This window comes from Rhopalosiphum maidis, chromosome 3 (genome assembly GCF_003676215.2).
Source record: "Rhopalosiphum maidis isolate BTI-1 chromosome 3, ASM367621v3, whole genome shotgun sequence".
Taxonomy (NCBI): domain Eukaryota; kingdom Metazoa; phylum Arthropoda; class Insecta; order Hemiptera; family Aphididae; genus Rhopalosiphum; species Rhopalosiphum maidis.
In genome coordinates this window covers 48,915,579-48,928,488 of record NC_040879.1, presented here as the reverse complement: position 1 = coordinate 48,928,488, position 12,910 = coordinate 48,915,579, and the positions used below count along the sequence as shown (strand labels likewise).

At 22.1% G+C, this 12,910-nt stretch overlaps 3 long non-coding RNA genes across 3 annotated transcripts; all 3 read left to right on the top strand.

The window, feature by feature from the left end:
* Positions 1 to 7: 7 nt before the first annotated feature.
* On the top strand, positions 8 to 1,362 carry LOC113559324. Its single transcript, XR_003405926.1, has 3 exons — positions 8 to 67; positions 721 to 850; positions 1,321 to 1,362. It is a non-coding gene; the product is annotated as an uncharacterized LOC113559324 (long non-coding RNA).
* A 34-nt stretch (positions 1,363 to 1,396) lies between these two features.
* LOC113559213 lies at positions 1,397 to 3,526 on the top strand. The gene is made up of 4 exons (XR_003405897.1): positions 1,397 to 1,450; positions 2,104 to 2,233; positions 2,703 to 2,832; positions 3,485 to 3,526. It is a non-coding gene; the product is annotated as an uncharacterized LOC113559213 (long non-coding RNA).
* A 34-nt stretch (positions 3,527 to 3,560) lies between these two features.
* LOC113559214 lies at positions 3,561 to 6,292 on the top strand. The gene is made up of 4 exons (XR_003405898.1): positions 3,561 to 3,614; positions 4,868 to 4,997; positions 5,651 to 5,780; positions 6,251 to 6,292. It is a non-coding gene; the product is annotated as an uncharacterized LOC113559214 (long non-coding RNA).
* The last annotated feature ends 6,618 nt before the right edge of the window (positions 6,293 to 12,910 follow it).

Below are 12,910 nucleotides of genomic sequence, written 5' to 3'. Positions count from 1 at the left end.
AATATTTCAACATACCATTCTGAAAATGGAATAGAAGATATTGATAATAATACTGGTGTTTTTCAATGTATGTGAAATTGTAACTGAATGTAATTGATAGCACCTACAGTAGTTGTATAACAAAAATTAGTATTATGAAACCTAGACTATAAGATAAATTGATTGATTTTAATATACCATTATTAACTTCCATATATTTCATTTAAGTTGATACGTCATAAACTTTTTAAAACATGCTATTATATTATCATTTTGACTCATATTATAAATTCATAATTTTAACTGCTAATTAAATAATCAATTGTCAATTTAGTTCCTTCAAGACCATACCATTAAATTAAGTCAAAAATATTTATTTACCATAATGAAATTTCCTGTATTTCATTTAAGTTGATTCCTCATAAACTTTATAACACATGCTTTTATATTATCATTTTTACTCATATTATAAATTCATAATTTTAACTGCTAATTAAATAATCAATTGTCAATTTAGTTCCTTCAAGATCATACTATTAGATTAAGTAAATGACATCTATTTACCATAGTTAAATTCTATATATTTCATTTAATTTGATACTTAATAAACACTATAAAATATAGTTTTATATTAAGAATTTGACTAATATTATAAATTCAAATTTTTAACTGCTTATAAAACATTCAATTCTGAAGTTAATTTAAACCATTATACATATTTAACTGACTGTATTTTTTCAGATTACTGTACAAGAGATCACACAAGGCATGCTGGGATAAGAATAGAAATTTATACTACTATGGAATATTTCAACATACCATTCTGAAAATGGAATAGAAGATATTGATAATAATACTGGTGTTTTTCAATGTATGTGAAATTGTAACTGAATGTAATTGATAGCACCTACAGTAGTTGTATAACAAAAATTAATATTATGAAACCTAGACTATAAGATAAATGGATTGATTCTAGTATACCATTATTAACTTCCATATATTTCATTTAAGTTGATACGTCATAAACTTTTTAAAACATGCTATTATATTATCATTTTGACTCATATTATAAATTCATAATTTTAACTGCTAATTAAATAATCAATTGTCAATTTAGTTCCTTCAAGATCATACTATTAGATTAAGTAAATGACATCTATTTACCATAGTTAAATTCTATATATTTCATTTAATTTGATACTTAATAAACACTATAAAATATAGTTTTATATGAAGAATTTGACTAATATTATAAATTCAAATTTTTAACTGCTTATAAAACATTCAATTCTGAAGTTAATTTAAACCATTATACATATTAAACTGACTGTATTTTTTCAGATTACTGTACAAGAGATCACACAAGGCATGCTGAGATAAGAATAGAAATTTATACTACTATGGAATATTTCAACATACCATTCTGAAAATGGAATAGAAGATATTGATAATAATACTGGTGTTTTTCAATGTATGTGAAATTGTAACTGAATGTAATTGATAGCACCTACAGTAGTTGTATAACAAAAATTAGTATTATGAAACCTAGACTATAAGATAAATTGATTGATTTTAATATACCATTATTAACTTCCATATATTTCATTTAAGTTGATACGTCATAAACTTTTTAAAACATGCTATTATATTATCATTTTGACTCATATTATAAATTCATAATTTTAACTGCTAATTAAATAATCAATTGTCAATTTAGTTCCTTCAAGACCATACCATTAAATTAAGTCAAAAATATTTATTTACCATAATGAAATTTCCTGTATTTCATTTAAGTTGATTCCTCATAAACTTTATAACACATGCTTTTATATTATCATTTTTACTCATATTATAAATTCATAATTTTAACTGCTAATTAAATAATCAATTGTCAATTTAGTTCCTTCAAGATCATACTATTAGATTAAGTAAATGACATCTATTTACCATAGTTAAATTCTATATATTTCATTTAATTTGATACTTAATAAACACTATAAAATATAGTTTTATATTAAGAATTTGACTAATATTATAAATTCAAATTTTTAACTGCTTATAAAACATTCAATTCTGAAGTTAATTTAAACCATTATACATATTTAACTGACTGTATTTTTTCAGATGACTGTACAAGAGATCACACAAGGCATGCTGGGATAAGAATAGAAATTTATACTACTATGGAATATTTCAACATACCATTCTGAAAATGGAATAGAAGATATTGATAATAATACTGGTGTTTTTCAATGTATGTGAAATTGTAACTGAATGTAATTGATAGCACCTACAGTAGTTGTATAACAAAAATTAATATTATGAAACCTAGACTATAAGATAAATGGATTGATTCTAGTATACTATTATTAACTTCCATATATTTCATTTAAGTTGATACGTCATAAACTTTTTAAACATGCTATTATATTATCATTTTGACTCATATTATAAATTCATAATTTTAACTGCTAATTAAATAATCAATTGTCAATTTAGTTCCTTCAAGACCATACTATTAGATTAAGTAAATGACATCTATTTACCATAGTTAAATTCTATATATTTCATTTAATTTGATACTTAATAAACACTATAAAATATAGTTTTATATGAAGAATTTGACTAATATTATAAATTCAAATTTTTAACTGCTTATAAAACATTCAATTCTGAAGTTAATTTAAACCATTATACATATTAAACTGACTGTATTTTTTCAGATGACTGTACAAGAGATCACACAAGGCATGCTGGGATAAGAATAGAAATTTATACTACTATGGAATATTTCAACATACCATTCTGAAAATGGAATAGAAGATATTGATAATAATACTGGTGTTTTTCAATGTATGTGAAATTGTAACTGAATGTAATTGATAGCACCTACAGTAGTTGTATAACAAAAATTAGTATTATGAAACCTAGACTATAAGATAAATTGATTGATTTTAATATACATTATTAACTTCCATATATTTCATTTAAGTTGATACGTCATCAACTTTTTAAAACATGCTATTATATTATCATTTTGACTCATATTATAAATTCATAATTTTAACTGCTAATTAAATAATCAATTGTCAATTTAGTTCCTTCAAGACCATACCATTAAATTAAGTCAAAAATATTTATTTACCATAATGAAATTTCCTGTATTTCATTTAAGTTGATTCCTCATAAACTTTATAACACATGCTTTTATATTATCATTTTTACTCATATTATAAATTCATAATTTTAACTGCTAATTAAATAATCAATTGTCAATTTAGTTCCTTCAAGATCATACTATTAGATTAAGTAAATGACATCTATTTACCATAGTTAAATTCTATATATTTCATTTAATTTGATACTTAATAAACACTATAAAATATAGTTTTATATTAAGAATTTGACTAATATTATAAATTCAAATTTTTAACTGCTTATAAAACATTCAATTCTGAATTTAATTTAAACCATTATACATATTAAATTGACTGTATTTTTTCAGATTACTGTACAAGAGATCACACAAGGCATGCTGAGATAAGAAAAGAAATTTATACTACTATGGAATATTTCAACATACCATTCTGAAAATGGAATAGAAGATATTGATAATAATACTGGTGTTTTTCAATGTATGTGAAATTGTAACTGAATGTAATTGATAGCACCTACAGTAGTTGTATAACAAAAATTAATATTATGAAACCTAGACTATAAGATAAATGGCTTGATTCTAGTATACTATTATTAACTTCCATATATTTCATTTAAGTTGATACGTCATAAACTTTTTAAAACATGCTATTATATTATCATTTTGACTCATATTATAAATTCATAATTTTAACTGCTAATTAAATAATCAATTGTCAATTTAGTTCCTTCAAGATCATACTATTAGATTAAGTAAATGACATCTATTTACCATAGTTAAATTCTATATATTTCATTTAATTTGATACTTAATAAACACTATAAAATATAGTTTTATATGAAGAATTTGACTAATATTATAAATTCAAATTTTTAACTGCTTATAAAACATTCAATTCTGAAGTTAATTTAAACCATTATACATATTAAACTGACTGTATTTTTTCAGATTACTGTACAAGAGATCACACAAGGCATGCTGAGATAAGAAAAGAAATTTATACTACTATGGAATATTTCAACATACCATTCTGAAAATGGAATAGAAGATATTGATAATAATACTGGTGTTTTTCAATGTATGTGAAATTGTAACTGAATGTAATTGATAGCACCTAGAGTTGTTGTATAACAAAAATTAGTATTATGAAACCTAGACTATAAGATAAATTGATTGTTTTAAATATACCATTATTAACTTCCATATATTTCATTTAAGTTGATACGTCATAAACTTTTTGAAACATGCTATTATATTATCATTTTGACTCATATTATAAATTCATAATTTTAACTGCTAATTAAATAATCAATTGTCAATTTAGTTCCTTCAAGACCATACCATTAAATTAAGTCAAAAATATTTATTTACCATAATGAAATTTCCTGTATTTCATTTAAGTTGATTCCTCATAAACTTTATAACACATGCTTTTATATTATCATTTTTACTCATATTATAAATTCATAATTTTAACTGCTAATTAAATAATCAATTGTCAATTTAGTTCCTTCAAGATCATACTATTAGATTAAGTAAATGACATCTATTTACCATAGTTAAATTCTATATATTTCATTTAATTTGATACTTAATAAACACTATAAAATATAGTTTTATATTAAGAATTTGACTAATATTATAAATTCAAATTTTTAACTGCTTATAAAACATTCAATTCTGAAGTTAATTTAAACCATTATACATATTTAACTGACTGTATTTTTTCAGATGACTGTACAAGAGATCACACAAGGCATGCTGGGATAAGAATAGAAATTTATACTACTATGGAATATTTCAACATACCATTCTGAAAATGGAATAGAAGATATTGATAATAATACTGGTGTTTTTCAATGTATGTGAAATTGTAACTGAATGTAATTGATAGCACCTACAGTAGTTGTATAACAAAAATTAGTATTATGAAACCTAGACTATAAGATAAATGGATTGATTTTAGTATACCATTATTAACTTCCATATATTTCATTTAAGTTGATACGTCATAAACTTTTTAAAACATGCTATTATATTATCATTTTGACTCATATTATAAATTCATAATTTTAACTGCTAATTAAATAATCAATTGTCAATTTAGTTCCTTCAAGACCATACCATTAAATTAAGTCAAAAATATTTATTTACCATAATGAAATTTCCTGTATTTCATTTAAGTTGATTCCTCATAAACTTTATAACACATGCTTTTATATTATCATTTTTACTCATATTATAAATTCATAATTTTAACTGCTAATTAAATAATCAATTGTCAATTTAGTTCCTTCAAGATCATACTATTAGATTAAGTAAATGACATCTATTTACCATAGTTAAATTCTATATATTTCATTTAATTTGATACTTAATAAACACTATAAAATATAGTTTTATATTAAGAATTTGACTAATATTATAAATTCAAATTTTTAACTGCTTATAAAACATTCAATTCTGAAGTTAATTTAAACCATTATACATATTTAACTGACTGTATTTTTTCAGATGACTGTACAAGAGATCACACAAGGCATGCTGGGATAAGAATAGAAATTTATACTACTATGGAATATTTCAACATACCATTCTGAAAATGGAATAGAAGATATTGATAATAATACTGGTGTTTTTCAATGTATGTGAAATTGTAACTGAATGTAATTGATAGCACCTACAGTAGTTGTATAACAAAAATTAATATTATGAAACCTAGACTATAAGATAAATGGCTTGATTCTAGTATACTATTATTAACTTCCATATATTTCATTTAAGTTGATACGTCATAAACTTTTTAAAACATGCTATTATATTATCATTTTGACTCATATTATAAATTCATAATTTTAACTGCTAATTAAATAATCAATTGTCAATTTAGTTCCTTCAAGATCATACTATTAGATTAAGTAAATGACATCTATTTACCATAGTTAAATTCTATATATTTCATTTAATTTGATACTTAATAAACACTATAAAATATAGTTTTATATTAAGAATTTGACTAATATTATAAATTCAAATTTTTAACTGCTTATAAAACATTCAATTCTGAAGTTAATTTAAACCATTATACATATTAAACTGACTGTATTTTTTCAGATTACTGTACAAGAGATCACACAAGGCATGCTGAGATAAGAATAGAAATTTATACTACTATGGAATATTTCAACATACCATTCTGAAAATGGAATAGAAGATATTGATAATAATACTGGTGTTTTTCAATGTATGTGAAATTGTAACTGAATGTAATTGATAGCACCTACAGTAGTTGTATAACAAAAATTAGTATTATGAAACCTAGACTATAAGATAAATTGATTGATTTTAGTATACCATTATTAACTTCCATATATTTCATTTAAGTTGATACGTCATAAACTTTTTAAAACATGCTATTATATTATCATTTTGACTCATATTATAAATTCATAATTTTAACTGCTAATTAAATAATCAATTGTCAATTTAGTTCCTTCAAGACCATACTATTAGATTAAGTAAATGACATCTATTTACCATAGTTAAATTCTATATATTTCATTTAATTTGATACTTAATAAACACTATAAAATATAGTTTTATATGAAGAATTTGACTAATATTATAAATTCAAATTTTTAACTGCTTATAAAACATTCAATTCTGAAGTTAATTTAAACCATTATACATATTAAACTGACTGTATTTTTTCAGATTACTGTACAAGAGATCACACAAGGCATGCTGAGATAAGAATAGAAATTTATACTACTATGGAATATTTCAACATACTATGCTGAAAATGGAATAGAAGATATTGATAATAATACTGGTGTTTTTCAATGTATGTGAAATTGTAACTGAATGTAATTGATAGCACCTACAGTAGTTGTATAACAAAAATTAGTATTATGAAACCTAGACTATAAGATAAATTGATTGATTTTAATATACCATTATTAACTTCCATATATTTCATTTAAGTTGATACGTCATAAACTTTTTAAAACATGCTATTATATTATCATTTTGACTCATATTATAAATTCATAATTTTAACTGCTAATTAAATAATCAATTGTCAATTTAGTTCCTTCAAGACCATACCATTAAATTAAGTCAAAAATATTTATTTACCATAATGAAATTTCCTGTATTTCATTTAAGTTGATTCCTCATAAACTTTATAACACATGCTTTTATATTATCATTTTTACTCATATTATAAATTCATAATTTTAACTGCTAATTAAATAATCAATTGTCAATTTAGTTCCTTCAAGATCATACTATTAGATTAAGTAAATGACATCTATTTACCATAGTTAAATTCTATATATTTCATTTAATTTGATACTTAATAAACACTATAAAATATAGTTTTATATTAAGAATTTGACTAATATTATAAATTCAAATTTTTAACTGCTTATAAAACATTCAATTCTGAAGTTAATTTAAACCATTATACATATTTAACTGACTGTATTTTTTCAGATTACTGTACAAGAGATCACACAAGGCATGCTGAGATAAGAATAGAAATTTATACTACTATGGAATATTTCAACATACCATTCTGAAAATGGAATAGAAGATATTGATAATAATACTGGTGTTTTTCAATGTATGTGAAATTGTAACTGAATGTAATTGATAGCACCTACAGTAGTTGTATAACAAAAATTAGTATTATGAAACCTAGACTATAAGATAAATTGATTGATTTTAGTATACATTATTAACTTCCATATATTTCATTTAAGTTGATACGTCATAAACTTTTTAAAACATGCTATTATATTATCATTTTGACTCATATTATAAATTCATAATTTTAACTGCTAATTAAATAATCAATTGTCAATTTAGTTCCTTCAAGACCATACCATTAAATTAAGTCAAAAATATTTATTTACCATAATGAAATTTCCTGTATTTCATTTAAGTTGATTCCTCATAAACTTTATAACACATGCTTTTATATTATCATTTTTACTCATATTATAAATTCATAATTTTAACTGCTAATTAAATAATCAATTGTCAATTTAGTTCCTTCAAGATCATACTATTAGATTAAGTAAATGACATCTATTTACCATAGTTAAATTCTATATATTTCATTTAATTTGATACTTAATAAACACTATAAAATATAGTTTTATATTAAGAATTTGACTAATATTATAAATTCAAATTTTTAACTGCTTATAAAACATTCAATTCTGAAGTTAATTTAAACCATTATACATATTTAACTGACTGTATTTTTTCAGATGACTGTACAAGAGATCACACAAGGCATGCTGGATAAGAATAGAAATTTATACTACTATGGAATATTTCAACATACCATTCTGAAAATGGAATAGAAGATATTGATAATAATACTGGTGTTTTTCAATGTATGTGAAATTGTAACTGAATGTAATTGATAGCACCTACAGTAGTTGTATAACAAAAATTAATATTATGAAACCTAGACTATAAGATAAATGGCTTGATTCTAGTATACTATTATTAACTTCCATATATTTCATTTAAGTTGATACGTCATAAACTTTTTAAAACATGCTATTATATTATCATTTTGACTCATATTATAAATTCATAATTTTAACTGCTAATTAAATAATCAATTGTCAATTTAGTTCCTTCAAGATCATACTATTAGATTAAGTAAATGACATCTATTTACCATAGTTAAATTCTATATATTTCATTTAATTTGATACTTAATAAACACTATAAAATATAGTTTTATATGAAGAATTTGACTAATATTATAAATTCAAATTTTTAACTGCTTATAAAACATTCAATTCTGAAGTTAATTTAAACCATTATACATATTAAACTGACTGTATTTTTTCAGATTACTGTACAAGAGATCACACAAGGCATGCTGAGATAAGAATAGAAATTTATACTACTATGGAATATTTCAACATACCATTCTGAAAATGGAATAGAAGATATTGATAATAATACTGGTGTTTTTCAATGTATGTGAAATTGTAACTGAATGTAATTGATAGCACCTACAGTAGTTGTATAACAAAAATTAGTATTATGAAACCTAGACTATAAGATAAATTGATTGATTTTAATATACCATTATTAACTTCCATATATTTCATTTAAGTTGATACGTCATAAACTTTTTAAAACATGCTATTATATTATCATTTTGACTCATATTATAAATTCATAATTTTAACTGCTAATTAAATAATCAATTGTCAATTTAGTTCCTTCAAGACCATACCATTAAATTAAGTCAAAAATATTTATTTACCATAATGAAATTTCCTGTATTTCATTTAAGTTGATTCCTCATAAACTTTATAACACATGCTTTTATATTATCATTTTTACTCATATTATAAATTCATAATTTTAACTGCTAATTAAATAATCAATTGTCAATTTAGTTCCTTCAAGATCATACTATTAGATTAAGTAAATGACATCTATTTACCATAGTTAAATTCTATATATTTCATTTAATTTGATACTTAATAAACACTATAAAATATAGTTTTATATTAAGAATTTGACTAATATTATAAATTCAAATTTTTAACTGCTTATAAAACATTCAATTCTGAAGTTAATTTAAACCATTATACATATTTAACTGACTGTATTTTTTCAGATTACTGTACAAGAGATCACACAAGGCATGCTGAGATAAGAATAGAAATTTATACTACTATGGAATATTTCAACATACCATTCTGAAAATGGAATAGAAGATATTGATAATAATACTGGTGTTTTTCAATGTATGTGAAATTGTAACTGAATGTAATTGATAGCACCTACAGTAGTTGTATAACAAAAATTAATATTATGAAACCTAGACTATAAGATAAATGGATTGATTTAGTATACCATTATTAACTTCCATATATTTCATTTAAGTTGATACGTCATAAACTTTTTAAAACATGCTATTATATTATCATTTTGACTCATATTATAAATTCATAATTTTAACTGCTAATTAAATAATCAATTGTCAATTTAGTTCCTTCAAGACCATACCATTAAATTAAGTCAAAAATATTTATTTACCATAATGAAATTTCCTGTATTTCATTTAAGTTGATTCCTCATAAACTTTATAACACATGCTTTTATATTATCATTTTTACTCATATTATAAATTCATAATTTTAACTGCTAATTAAATAATCAATTGTCAATTTAGTTCCTTCAAGATCATACTATTAGATTAAGTAAATGACATCTATTTACCATAGTTAAATTCTATATATTTCATTTAATTTGATACTTAATAAACACTATAAAATATAGTTTTATATTAAGAATTTGACTAATATTATAAATTCAAATTTTTAACTGCTTATAAAACATTCAATTCTGAAGTTAATTTAAACCATTATACATATTTAACTGACTGTATTTTTTCAGATTACTGTACAAGAGATCACACAAGGCATGCTGAGATAAGAATAGAAATTTATACTACTATGGAATATTTCAACATACCATTCTGAAAATGGAATAGAAGATATTGATAATAATACTGGTGTTTTTCAATGTATGTGAAATTGTAACTGAATGTAATTGATAGCACCTACAGTAGTTGTATAACAAAAATTAGTATTATGAAACCTAGACTATAAGATAAATTGATTGATTTTAATATACCATTATTAACTTCCATATATTTCATTTAAGTTGATACGTCATAAACTTTTTAAAACATGCTATTATATTATCATTTTGACTCATATTATAAATTCATAATTTTAACTGCTAATTAAATAATCAATTGTCAATTTAGTTCCTTCAAGACCATACCATTAAATTAAGTCAAAAATATTTATTTACCATAATGAAATTTCCTGTATTTCATTTAAGTTGATTCCTCATAAACTTTATAACACATGCTTTTATATTATCATTTTTACTCATATTATAAATTCATAATTTTAACTGCTAATTAAATAATCAATTGTCAATTTAGTTCCTTCAAGATCATACTATTAGATTAAGTAAATGACATCTATTTACCATAGTTAAATTCTATATATTTCATTTAATTTGATACTTAATAAACACTATAAAATATAGTTTTATATTAAGAATTTGACTAATATTATAAATTCAAATTTTTAACTGCTTATAAAACATTCAATTCTGAAGTTAATTTAAACCATTATACATATTAACTGACTGTATTTTTTCAGATTACTGTACAAGAGATCACACAAGGCATGCTGAGATAAGAATAGAAATTTATACTACTATGGAATATTTCAACATACCATTCTGAAAATGGAATAGAAGATATTGATAATAATACTGGTGTTTTTCAATGTATGTGAAATTGTAACTGAATGTAATTGATAGCACCTACAGTAGTTGTATAACAAAAATTAATATTATGAAACCTAGACTATAAGATAAATGGATTGATTTAGTATACTATTATTAACTTCCATATATTTCATTTAAGTTGATACGTCATAAACTTTTTAAAACATGCTATTATATTATCATTTTGACTCATATTATAAATTCATAATTTTAACTGCTAATTAAATAATCAATTGTCAATTTAGTTCCTTCAAGACCATACCATTAAATTAAGTCAAAAATATTTATTTACCATAATGAAATTTCCTGTATTTCATTTAAGTTGATTCCTCATAAACTTTATAACACATGCTTTTATATTATCATTTTTACTCATATTATAAATTCATAATTTTAACTGCTAATTAAATAATCAATTGTCAATTTAGTTCCTTCAAGATCATACTATTAGATTAAGTAAATGACATCTATTTACCATAGTTAAATTCTATATATTTCATTTAATTTGATACTTAATAAACACTATAAAATATAGTTTTATATTAAGAATTTGACTAATATTATAAATTCAAATTTTTAACTGCTTATAAAACATTCAATTCTGAAGTTAATTTAAACCATTATACATATTTAACTGACTGTATTTTTTCAGATTACTGTACAAGAGATCACACAAGGCATGCTGAGATAAGAATAGAAATTTATACTACTATGGAATATTTCAACATACCATTCTGAAAATGGAATAGAAGATATTGATAATAATACTGGTGTTTTTCAATGTATGTGAAATTGTAACTGAATGTAATTGATAGCACCTACAGTAGTTGTATAACAAAAATTAATATTATGAAACCTAGACTATAAGATAAATGGATTGATTCTAGTATACCATTATTAACTTCCATATATTTCATTTAAGTTGATACGTCATAAACTTTTTAAAACATGCTATTATATTATCATTTTGACTCATATTATAAATTCATAATTTTAACTGCTAATTAAATAATCAATTGTCAATTTAGTTCCTTCAAGATCATACTATTAGATTAAGTAAATGACATCTATTTACCATAGTTAAATTCTATATATTTCATTTAATTTGATACTTAATAAACACTATAAAATATAGTTTTATATGAAGAATTTGACTAATATTATAAATTCAAATTTTTAACTGCTTATAAAACATTCAATTCTGAAGTTAATTTAAACCATTATACATATTAAACTGACTGTATTTTTTCAGATTACTGTACAAGAGATCACACAAGGCATGCTGAGATAAGAATAGAAATTTATACTACTATGGAATATTTCAACATACTATTCTGAAAATGGAATAGAAGATATTGATAATAATACTGGTGTTTTTCAATGTATGTGAAATTGTAACTGAATGTAATTGATAGCACC